The following is a 10,387-nucleotide window of genomic DNA, read 5'->3' as shown; positions in this document are numbered from 1 at the left end:
TATTTAACCCGTGCTGTACCTGCCCTGGGAGTGTTTGATGGGACAGTGTAGAGGGAGCTTTACTCTGTAGCTAACCCTGTGCTGTACCTGCCCTGGGAGTGTTTGATGGGACAGTGTAGAGGGAGATTTACTCTGTATCTAACCCTGTGCTGTACCTGCCCTGGGAGCATTTGATGGGACAGTGTAGAGGGAGCTTTACTCTGTTTCTAACCCGTGCTGCACCTGCCCTGGGAGTGTTTGATGGGACAGTGTCGAGGGAGCTTTACTCTGTATCTAAACCTGTGCTGTACCTGCCCTGGGAGTGTTTGATGGGACCGTGTAGAGGGAGCTTTACTCTGTATCTAACCCGTGCTGTACCTGCCCTGGGAGTGTTTGATGGGACAGTGTAGAGGGAGCTTTACTCTGTATCTAACCCGTGCTGTACCTGCCCTGGGAGTGTTTGATGGGACAGTGTAGAGGGAGCTTTAGTCTGTATCTAACCCGTGCTCTACCTGTCCTGGGAGTGTTTGATGGGACAGTTTCGAAGGAGCTTTACTTTGTATCTAACCCGTGCTGCACCTGCCCTGGGAGTGTTTGATGGGACATTGTAGAGGGAGCTTTACTCGGTATCTAACCCGTGCTGTACCTGCCCTGGGAGTGTTTGATGGGACAGTGTAGAGGGAGCTTTACTCTGTATCTGACCCGTGCTGTACCTGCCCTGGGAGTGTTTGCTGGGGCAGTGTAGAGGGAGCTTTACTCTGTATCTAACCCAGTCTGTACCTGCCCTGCGAGTGTTTGATGGGACAGTGTAGAGGGAGCTTCACTCTGTATCTAACCTGTGCTGTACCTGCACTGGGAGTGTTTGATGGGACAGTGTAGAGGGAGCTTTACTCTGTATCTAACCCGTGCTGTACCTGCCCTGTGAGTGTTTGATGGGACAGTGTAGAGGGAGCTTTACTCTGTATCTAACCCATGCTGTACCTGCCCTGGGAGTGTTTGATGGGACAGTGTAGAGGGAGCTTTACTCTGTATCTATCCCGTGCTGTACCTGTCCTGGGAGTGTTTGATGGGACAGTGTCGAAGGAGCTTTACTTTGTATCTAACCCGTGCTGTACCTGCCCTGGGAGTGTTTGATGGGACAGTGTAGAGGGAGCTTTACTCTCTATCTAACCCGTGCTGTACCTGCCCTGGGAGTGTTTGATGGGACAGTGTAGAGGGAGCTTAACTCTGTATCTAACCCGTGCTGTACCTGCCCTGGGAGTGTTTGATGCAACAGTGTAGAGGGAGCTTTACTCTGTATCTAACCCCCTGCTGTACCTGCCCTGGGAGTGTTTGATGGGACAGTGTAGAGGGAGCTTTACTCTGTATCTAACCCGTGCTGTACCTGCCCTGGGAGTGTTTGATGGGACAGTGTAGAGGGAGCTTTACTCTGTATCTAACCCGTGCAGTACCTGCCCTGGGAGTGTTTGATGGGACAGTGTAGAGGGAGCTTTCCTCAGTATCTAACCCTGTGCTGTACCTGCCCTGGGAGTGTTTGATGGGACAGTGTAGAGGGAGCTTTACTCTGTATCTAACCCATGCTGTACCTGCCCTGGGAGTGTTTGATGGGACCGTATAGAGGTAGCTTTACTCTGCATTTAACCCGTGCTGTACCTGCCCTGGGAGTGTTTGATGGGACAGTGTAGAGGGAGCTTTACTCTGTATCTAACCATGTGATGTACCTGCCCCGGGAGTGTTTGATGGGACAGTGTAGAGGGAGCTTTACTCTGTTTCTAACCCGTGCTGTACCCGCCCTGGGAGTGTTTGATGGGACAGTGTAGAGGGAGCTTTACTCTGTATCTAAACCTGTGCTGTACCTGCCCTGGGAGTGTTTGATGGGACCGTGTAGAGGGAGCTTTACTCTGTATCTAACCCATGCTGTGCCTGCCCTGGGAGTGTTTGATGGGACAGGGTAGAGGGAGCTTTACTCAGCATCTAACCCTGTGCTGTACCTGCCCTGGGAGTGTTTGATGGGACAGTGTAGAGGGAGCTTTACTCTGTATCTAACCCGTGCTGTACCTGCCCTGGGAGTGTTTGATGGGACAGTGTAGAGGGAGCTTTCCTCTGTATCTAACCCGTGCTGTACCTGTCCTGGGAGTGTTTGATGGGACAGTGTCGAAGGAGCTTTACTTTGTATCTAACCCGAGCTGTACCTGCCCTGGGAGTGTTTGATGGGACAGTGTAGAGGGAGCTTTACTCTGTATCTAACCCGTGCTGTACCTGCCCTGGGAGTGTTTGATGGGACAGTGTAGAGGGAGCTTTACTCTGTATCAGACCCGTGCTGTACCTGCCCTGGGAGTGTTTGCTGGGACAGTGTAGAGGGAGCTTTACTCTGTATCTAACCCATGCTGTACCTGCCATGCAAGTGTTTGATGGGACAGTGTAGAGGGAGCTTCACTCTGTATCTAACCTGTGCTGTACCTGCACTGGGAGTGTTTGATGGGACAGTGTAGAGGGAGCTTTACTCTGTATCTAACCTGTGCTGTACCTGCCCTGGGAGTGGTTGATGCGACAGCGTAGAGGGACCTTTACTCTGTATCTAACCCGTGCTGTACCTGCCCTGGGAGTGTTTGATGGGACAGTGTAGAGGGAGCTTTACTCTGTATCTAACCCCAGATGTACCTGCCCTGGAAGTGTTTGATGGGACAGTGTAGAGGTAGCTTTACTCTGTATCTAACCCGTGCTGTACCTGCCCTGGGAGTGTTTGATGGGACAGTGTAGAGGGAGCTTTACTCTGTATCTAACCCGTGCTGTACCTGCCCTTGGAGTGTTTGACGGGACAGTGTAGAGGGAGCTTTACTCTGTATCTAACCATGTGCTGTACCTGCCCTGGGAGTGATTGATGGGACAGTTTAGAGGGAGCTTTACTCTGTATCTAACCCGTGCTGTACCTGTCCTGGGAGTGTTTGATGGGACAGTGTCGAAGATGCTTTACTCTGTATCTAACCCGTGCTGTACCTGCCCTGGGAGTGTTTGATGGGACAGTGTAGAGGGAGCTTTACTCTGTACCTAACCCGTGCTGTACCTGTCCTGGGACTGTTTGATGGGACAGTGTCGAAGGAGCTTTACTTTGTATCTAACCCGTGCTGTACCTGCCCTGGGAGTGTTTGATGGGACAGTGTACAGGGAGCTTTACTCTGTATCTAACCCGTGCTGTACCTGCCCTGGGAGTGTTTGATGGGACAGTGTAGAGGGAGCTTAACTCTGTATCTGACCCGTGCTGTACCTGCCCTGGGAGTGTTTGATGGGACAGTGTCGAAGGAGCTTTACTCTCTATCTAACCCGTGCTGTACATGCCCTGGGAGTGTTTGATTGGACAGTGTAGAGGGAGCTTTACTGTGTATCTAACCCGTGCTGTACCTGCCCTGGGAGTGTTTGATGGGACAGTGTAGAGGGAGCTTAACTCTGTATCTAACCCGTGCTGTACCTGCCCTGGGTGTGTTTCATGGGACAGTGTAGAGGGAGCTTTACTCTCTATCTAACCCTCTGCTGTACCTGCCCTGGGAGTGTTTGATGGGACAGTGTAGAGGGAGCATTACTCTGTATCTAACCCATGCTGTACCTGCCCTGGGAGTGATTGATGGGGCAGTGTCGAGGGAGCTTTACTCTGTATTTAACCCGTGCTGTTCCTGCCCTGGGAGTGTTTGATGGGACAGTGTAGAGGGAGCTTTACTCTCTATCTAACCCGTGCTGTACATGCCCTGGGAGTGTTTGATGGGACAGTGTAGAGGGAGCTTTACTTTGTATCTAACCCGTGCTGTACCTGCCCTGGGAGTGTTTGATGGGACAGTGTAGAGGGAGCTTTACTCAGTATCTAACCCTGTGCTGTACCTGCCCTGGGAGTGTTTGATGGGACCTTGTAGAGGGAGCTTTACTCTGTATCTAACCCATGCTGTACCTGCCCTGGGAGTGTTTGATGGGACAGTGTAGAGGGAGCTTTACTCTGTATTTAACCCGTGCTGTACCTGCCCTGGGAGTGTTTGATGGGACAGTGTAGAGGGAGCTTTACTCTGTAGCTAACCCTGTGCTGTACCTGCCCTGGGAGTGTTTGATGGGACAGTGTAGAGGGAGATTTACTCTGTATCTAACCCTGTGCTGTACCTGCCCTGGGAGCATTTGATGGGACAGTGTAGAGGGAGCTTTACTCTGTTTCTAACCCGTGCTGCACCTGCCCTGGGAGTGTTTGATGGGACAGTGTCGAGGGAGCTTTACTCTGTATCTAAACCTGTGCTGTACCTGCCCTGGGAGTGTTTGATGGGACCGTGTAGAGGGAGCTTTACTCTGTATCTAACCCGTGCTGTACCTGCCCTGGGAGTGTTTGATGGGACAGTGTAGAGGGAGCTTTACTCTGTATCTAACCCGTGCTGTACCTCCCCTGGGAGTGTTTGATGGGACAGTGTAGAGGGAGCTTTAGTCTGTATCTAACCCGTGCTCTACCTGTCCTGGGAGTGTTTGATGGGACAGTTTCGAAGGAGCTTTACTTTGTATCTAACCCGTGCTGCACCTGCCCTGGGAGTGTTTGATGGGACATTGTAGAGGGAGCTTTACTCGGTATCTAACCCGTGCTGTACCTGCCCTGGGAGTGTTTGATGGGACAGTGTAGAGGGAGCTTTACTCTGTATCTGACCCGTGCTGTACCTGCCCTGGGAGTGTTTGCTGGGGCAGTGTAGAGGGAGCTTTACTCTGTATCTAACCCAGTCTGTACCTGCCCTGCGAGTGTTTGATGGGACAGTGTAGAGGGAGCTTCACTCTGTATCTAACCTGTGCTGTACCTGCACTGGGAGTGTTTGATGGGACAGTGTAGAGGGAGCTTTACTCTGTATTTAACCCGTGCTGTACCTGCCCTGGGAGTGTTTGATGGGACAGTGTAGAGGGAGCTTTACTCTCTATCTAACCCGTGCTGTACATGCCCTGGGAGTGTTTGATGGGACAGTGTAGAGGGAGCTTTACTTTGTATCTAACCCGTGCTGTACCTGCCCTGGGAGTGTTTGATGGGACAGTGTAGAGGGAGCTTTACTCAGTATCTAACCCTGTGCTGTACCTGCCCTGGGAGTGTTTGATGGGACCTTGTAGAGGGAGCTTTACTCTGTATCTAACCCATGCTGTACCTGCCCTGGGAGTGTTTGATGGGACAGTGTAGAGGGAGCTTTACTCTGTATTTAACCCGTGCTGTACCTGCCCTGGGAGTGTTTGATGGGACAGTGTAGAGGGAGCTTTACTCTGTAGCTAACCCTGTGCTGTACCTGCCCTGGGAGTGTTTGATGGGACAGTGTAGAGGGAGATTTACTCTGTATCTCACCCTGTGCTGTACCTGCCCTGGGAGCATTTGATGGGACAGTGTAGAGGGAGCTTTACTCTGTTTCTAACCCGTGCTGCACCTGCCCTGGGAGTGTTTGATGGGACAGTGTCGAGGGAGCTTTACTCTGTATCTAAACCTGTGCTGTACCTGCCCTGGGAGTGTTTGATGGGACCGTGTAGAGGGAGCTTTACTCTGTATCTAACCCGTGCTGTACCTGCCCTGGGAGTGTTTGATGGGACAGTGTAGAGGGAGCTTTACTCTGTATCTAACCCGTGCTGTACCTGCCCTGGGAGTGTTTGATGGGACAGTGTAGAGGGAGCTTTAGTCTGTATCTAACCCGTGCTCTACCTGTCCTGGGAGTGTTTGATGGGACAGTTTCGAAGGAGCTTTACTTTGTATCTAACCCGTGCTGCACCTGCCCTGGGAGTGTTTGATGGGACATTGTAGAGGGAGCTTTACTCGGTATCTAACCCGTGCTGTACCTGCCCTGGGAGTGTTTGATGGGACAGTGTAGAGGGAGCTTTACTCTGTATCTGACCCGTGCTGTACCTGCCCTGGGAGTGTTTGCTGGGGCAGTGTAGAGGGAGCTTTACTCTGTATCTAACCCAGTCTGTACCTGCCCTGCGAGTGTTTGATGGGACAGTGTAGAGGGAGCTTCACTCTGTATCTAACCTGTGCTGTACCTGCACTGGGAGTGTTTGATGGGACAGTGTAGAGGGAGCTTTACTCTGTATCTAACCCGTGCTGTACCTGCCCTGTGAGTGTTTGATGGGACAGTGTAGAGGGAGCTTTACTCTGTATCTAACCCATGCTGTACCTGCCCTGGGAGTGTTTGATGGGACAGTGTAGAGGGAGCTTTACTCTGTATCTATCCCGTGCTGTACCTGTCCTGGGAGTGTTTGATGGGACAGTGTCGAAGGAGCTTTACTTTGTATCTAACCCGTGCTGTACCTGCCCTGGGAGTGTTTGATGGGACAGTGTAGAGGGAGCTTTACTCTCTATCTAACCCGTGCTGTACCTGCCCTGGGAGTGTTTGATGGGACAGTGTAGAGGGAGCTTAACTCTGTATCTAACCCGTGCTGTACCTGCCCTGGGAGTGTTTGATGCAACAGTGTAGAGGGAGCTTTACTCTGTATCTAACCCCCTGCTGTACCTGCCCTGGGAGTGTTTGATGGGACATTGTAGAGGGAGCTTTACTCTGTATCTAACCCGTGCTGTACCTGCCCTGGGAGTGTTTGATGGGACAGTGTAGAGGGAGCTTTACTCTGTATCTAACCCGTGCAGTACCTGCCCTGGGAGTGTTTGATGGGACAGTGTAGAGGGAGCTTTCCTCAGTATCTAACCCTGTGCTGTACCTGCCCTGGGAGTGTTTGATGGGACAGTGTAGAGGGAGCTTTACTCTGTATCTAACCCATGCTGTACCTGCCCTGGGAGTGTTTGATGGGACCGTATAGAGGTAGCTTTACTCTGCATTTAACCCGTGCTGTACCTGCCCTGGGAGTGTTTGATGGGACAGTGTAGAGGGAGCTTTACTCTGTATCTAACCCTGTGCTGTACCTGCCCTGGGAGTGTTTGATGGGACAGTGTAGAGGGAGCTTTACTCTGTATCTAACCATGTGATGTACCTGCCCCGGGAGTGTTTGATGGGACAGTGTAGAGGGAGCTTTACTCTGTTTCTAACCCGTGCTGTACCCGCCCTGGGAGTGTTTGATGGGACAGTGTAGAGGGAGCTTTACTCTGTATCTAAACCTGTGCTGTACCTGCCCTGGGAGTGTTTGATGGGACCGTGTAGAGGGAGCTTTACTCTGTATCTAACCCATGCTGTGCCTGCCCTGGGAGTGTTTGATGGGACAGGGTAGAGGGAGCTTTACTCAGCATCTAACCCTGTGCTGTACCTGCCCTGGGAGTGTTTGATGGGACAGTGTAGAGGGAGCTTTACTCTGTATCTAACCCGTGCTGTACCTGCCCTGGGAGTGTTTGATGGGACAGTGTAGAGGGAGCTTTCCTCTGTATCTAACCCGTGCTGTACCTGTCCTGGGAGTGTTTGATGGGACAGTGTCGAAGGAGCTTTACTTTGTATCTAACCCGAGCTGTACCTGCCCTGGGAGTGTTTGATGGGACAGTGTAGAGGGAGCTTTACTCTGTATCTAACCCGTGCTGTACCTGCCCTGGGAGTGTTTGATGGGACAGTGTAGAGGGAGCTTTACTCTGTATCAGACCCGTGCTGTACCTGCCCTGGGAGTGTTTGCTGGGACAGTGTAGAGGGAGCTTTACTCTGTATCTAACCCATGCTGTACCTGCCATGCAAGTGTTTGATGGGACAGTGTAGAGGGAGCTTCACTCTGTATCTAACCTGTGCTGTACCTGCACTGGGAGTGTTTGATGGGACAGTGTAGAGGGAGCTTTACTCTGTATCTAACCTGTGCTGTACCTGCCCTGGGAGTGGTTGATGCGACAGCGTAGAGGGACCTTTACTCTGTATCTAACCCGTGCTGTACCTGCCCTGGGAGTGTTTGATGGGACAGTGTAGAGGGAGCTTTACTCTGTATCTAACCCCAGATGTACCTGCCCTGGAAGTGTTTGATGGGACAGTGTAGAGGTAGCTTTACTCTGTATCTAACCCGTGCTGTACCTGCCCTGGGAGTGTTTGATGGGACAGTGTAGAGGGAGCTTTACTCTGTATCTAACCCGTGCTGTACCTGCCCTTGGAGTGTTTGACGGGACAGTGTAGAGGGAGCTTTACTCTGTATCTAACCATGTGCTGTACCTGCCCTGGGAGTGATTGATGGGACAGTTTAGAGGGAGCTTTACTCTGTATCTAACCCGTGCTGTACCTGTCCTGGGAGTGTTTGATGGGACAGTGTCGAAGATGCTTTACTCTGTATCTAACCCGTGCTGTACCTGCCCTGGGAGTGTTTGATGGGACAGTGTAGAGGGAGCTTTACTCTGTACCTAACCCGTGCTGTACCTGTCCTGGGACTGTTTGATGGGACAGTGTCGAAGGAGCTTTACTTTGTATCTAACCCGTGCTGTACCTGCCCTGGGAGTGTTTGATGGGACAGTGTACAGGGAGCTTTACTCTGTATCTAACCCGTGCTGTACCTGCCCTGGGAGTGTTTGATGGGACAGTGTAGAGGGAGCTTAACTCTGTATCTGACCCGTGCTGTACCTGCCCTGGGAGTGTTTGATGGGACAGTGTCGAAGGAGCTTTACTCTCTATCTAACCCGTGCTGTACATGCCCTGGGAGTGTTTGATTGGACAGTGTAGAGGGAGCTTTACTGTGTATCTAACCCGTGCTGTACCTGCCCTGGGAGTGTTTGATGGGACAGTGTAGAGGGAGCTTAACTCTGTATCTAACCCGTGCTGTACCTGCCCTGGGTGTGTTTCATGGGACAGTGTAGAGGGAGCTTTACTCTCTATCTAACCCTCTGCTGTACCTGCCCTGGGAGTGTTTGATGGGACAGTGTAGAGGGAGCATTACTCTGTATCTAACCCATGCTGTACCTGCCCTGGGAGTGATTGATGGGGCAGTGTCGAGGGAGCTTTACTCTGTATTTAACCCGTGCTGTACCTGCCCTGGGAGTGTTTGATGGGACAGTGTAGAGGGAGCTTTACTCTCTATCTAACCCGTGCTGTACATGCCCTGGGAGTGTTTGATGGGACAGTGTAGAGGGAGCTTTACTTTGTATCTAACCCGTGCTGTACCTGCCCTGGGAGTGTTTGATGGGACAGTGTAGAGGGAGCTTTACTCAGTATCTAACCCTGTGCTGTACCTGCCCTGGGAGTGTTTGATGGGACCTTGTAGAGGGAGCTTTACTCTGTATCTAACCCATGCTGTACCTGCCCTGGGAGTGTTTGATGGGACAGTGTAGAGGGAGCTTTACTCTGTATTTAACCCGTGCTGTACCTGCCCTGGGAGTGTTTGATGGGACAGTGTAGAGGGAGCTTTACTCTGTAGCTAACCCTGTGCTGTACCTGCCCTGGGAGTGTTTGATGGGACAGTGTAGAGGGAGATTTACTCTGTATCTAACCCTGTGCTGTACCTGCCCTGGGAGCATTTGATGGGACAGTGTAGAGGGAGCTTTACTCTGTTTCTAACCCGTGCTGCACCTGCCCTGGGAGTGTTTGATGGGACAGTGTCGAGGGAGCTTTACTCTGTATCTAAACCTGTGCTGTACCTGCCCTGGGAGTGTTTGATGGGACCGTGTAGAGGGAGCTTTACTCTGTATCTAACCCGTGCTGTACCTGCCCTGGGAGTGTTTGATGGGACAGTGTAGAGGGAGCTTTACTCTGTATCTAACCCGTGCTGTACCTGCCCTGGGAGTGTTTGATGGGACAGTGTAGAGGGAGCTTTAGTCTGTATCTAACCCGTGCTCTACCTGTCCTGGGAGTGTTTGATGGGACAGTTTCGAAGGAGCTTTACTTTGTATCTAACCCGTGCTGCACCTGCCCTGGGAGTGTTTGATGGGACATTGTAGAGGGAGCTTTACTCGGTATCTAACCCGTGCTGTACCTGCCCTGGGAGTGTTTGATGGGACAGTGTAGAGGGAGCTTTACTCTGTATCTGACCCGTGCTGTACCTGCCCTGGGAGTGTTTGCTGGGGCAGTGTAGAGGGAGCTTTACTCTGTATCTAACCCAGTCTGTACCTGCCCTGCGAGTGTTTGATGGGACAGTGTAGAGGGAGCTTCACTCTGTATCTAACCTGTGCTGTACCTGCACTGGGAGTGTTTGATGGGACAGTGTAGAGGGAGCTTTACTCTGTATCTAACCCGTGCTGTACCTGCCCTGTGAGTGTTTGATGGGACAGTGTAGAGGGAGCTTTACTCTGTATCTAACCCATGCTGTACCTGCCCTGGGAGTGTTTGATGGGACAGTGTAGAGGGAGCTTTACTCTGTATCTATCCCGTGCTGTACCTGTCCTGGGAGTGTTTGATGGGACAGTGTCGAAGGAGCTTTACTTTGTATCTAACCCGTGCTGTACCTGCCCTGGGAGTGTTTGATGGGACAGTGTAGAGGGAGCTTTACTCTCTATCTAACCCGTGCTGTACCTGCCCTGGGAGTGTTTGAT

Source organism: Somniosus microcephalus, chromosome 17, assembly GCF_052327205.1.
Source record: "Somniosus microcephalus isolate GS21.2 chromosome 17, FLI_Smic_1.0, whole genome shotgun sequence".
NCBI lineage: Eukaryota > Metazoa > Chordata > Chondrichthyes > Squaliformes > Somniosidae > Somniosus > Somniosus microcephalus.
The sequence above is the reverse complement of the archived record's forward strand: the minus strand, read 5'-3'. Positions refer to the sequence as shown.